Source organism: Microtus ochrogaster, chromosome 16 (genome assembly GCF_000317375.1).
Source record: "Microtus ochrogaster isolate Prairie Vole_2 chromosome 16, MicOch1.0, whole genome shotgun sequence".
NCBI classification, from domain to species: domain Eukaryota; kingdom Metazoa; phylum Chordata; class Mammalia; order Rodentia; family Cricetidae; genus Microtus; species Microtus ochrogaster.
The window spans coordinates 2,215,561-2,217,867 of record NC_022018.1 but is presented as its reverse complement, the minus strand read 5'-3'; positions in this window follow the sequence as shown (position 1 = coordinate 2,217,867).

The window sequence follows — 2,307 nt, the reverse complement described above, 5'->3', positions numbered from 1 at the left end:
GGAAGTCAAAAATTGAAAGTCTCTAAAATTGTTAGCGAGAGCGTTTGTAATCTCAAGGTTCATTCATTGTTTTCAGCAGGCCCGTGAAACAAAATGTACAAACTGCCAAGAATGTTCTGGCACGTCTGCAGTTTGTTTCCTGTGCTGGCTGGCGTGCGGTGTCGAAGTGCATAAAGTCAGGGGCTGGTAACAGTGATATTGCTCTTGGGATCAAGCTGGACCTGCAGAGAGACTGGGGTGGAGGTGGAACCATGTTCCTGGGCCTGGTTTACGATTGGTAAAGCTTGCTGAGCCTCCTAAGCAGGTGGGACCGAATGAATCACTGGAAGTCATCTTGATAAGCTTATGGTGCCGTGTCTCTGCCCCTCCACCGAGGTTACAATCGCATAGTATAACTGTACTAAATTCAATGCGTGATCATGCATGGCTTCATCCATCCAGGTAGTAAATTATTTAAGCTACTGTGGAAGAACCAGAGCAATACAAATTCATTTAGGATGCCCTTTTGAAACTTACTCTTCCTAAGGCCCTTGGTTTTTGTTGTTGTTGTTGGGTTGTTTGTTTGTTTAATTGCAATACTGTTTGGCCAATAGCTTAAGCATATTTTTGGCTAACTCTTATATCTTTAATTAACCCATTTTTATTGATCTTTGTATCGCCATGTGACTGTGGCTTACCAGCAAGATTTCAGTGTGTCTGTCTTCTGCAGGCAGCTATATGTCTTCTCCTTGATTCTGGAAGGATCTTGTCTTTTAAATAATCTCCTTTCACACTGGCCAGATTTCCAAGGGGAACTCTAAAACAATGCCTTCACATCCCACTACATAATCCACACCACTGCAGAGAAGGGTAGCCAGAGATCATGAAATATGGAAAGAAAGAGAGAAAAAGAAAGAAAGAAAGAAAGAAAGAAAGAAAGAAAGAAAGAGAAAGAAGTTACTCTTTACAATGACCCTTAAATTCTGCTTTTCAAGCTAGGAAAATGACCTAATTTGCCTTTTAGAACTTCAGTGTAATGAATTTACACAATCAAAACGTATCCAAATGTGCATGCATCCCTAATGAATTAACATAAATTCACTCCCAAACACATAAAGATGTTTGTGCCTAAATGTTCCAAATCCCCACTGCAGAGGACTTAATTGATTCAATTTTTGTTTAATCTTGAAAGCACTCTGCAGGATTGCCCACAGACGTCAAAGACATGCTGCTAATTTGACCAATGTAGTTGAAACAACTTCCTGGCAGTTTGCCTATAAAGCACTGCTCCTTAACACCACTAGGGGGGGCGCATTTGGTTTTGTTTAAGACAGGTTTTAGAGCTGATCCTCTAAAATTCAGTTGTTGTTGTTTTTTTTTAAATGAAGTCTCTAGGAAATAGTCTAACTCTCAGGTTTTCAACACATGCTAAGCATGTGCAAGGCCCCAAGTTTACACTTCAGCACTGGAAAAAAAATCTAAAAAACTTAAAACTATATAATCAATTTTATATAATATATAAGTATATATTATTATTAAAAATAAATATATAATATATACAATAATATATATAATTTTTATATAATATATATATATAAATATATGATCAGTCTAAAGGTGTGATTCTTGTAGAGATAATAGAGTTTCATCTTGGAAGAAGGACGGATATGGGAGCAGGGAATTTTCTAATTATAACTTTGCTACTTATATGAATCATGATGAACACATTTTTGTTGATAGAGGTTTGCCAAAGGGGTCAACCCACAGGTTGAGAACCGCTGATCTAAAGGCATGTTAATCTTAATTTCTTTTCATTGTACTTTTATTACTAATTTCTAATCTTGTGTGGTGATTTCAAATTGGTATTGAGTGATTGAAAAAAATCTGATTTCTTGTAGGATCCAGGCCTGCTGATGCTAAAGAATGTTTTGGCAACTTATGAGGTGAGCATTTGTAAAGCAAAACCGAGTTATAAGAATGAGACTTGTTGGTTCCAAATGGTGCTCTAAAACCTGGAGGACATGTCTCGCGGGTGAGACGAACTACCTGTAGATGATGGACTACGATCATCTCTTGTTCCTTGATGTGCGATGTCCTTCTGTATATGTGTTGCTTTTATTGGTTGATGAATAAACCTGCTTTGATCTATGGCAGGACAGAATATAGCCAGGCTGGAAGAGATGGAGAGAGAGTAGGCAGAGTCAGAGAAATACTGACGCCATGTAGCTGCCCAAGAAGCAAGAGGTAACAAATCATGAGCCTTGTGGTAAAATATAAAATCATAGAAACTGGTTAATTTAAGATGTAAGAGCTAGCTAGAGATATGCC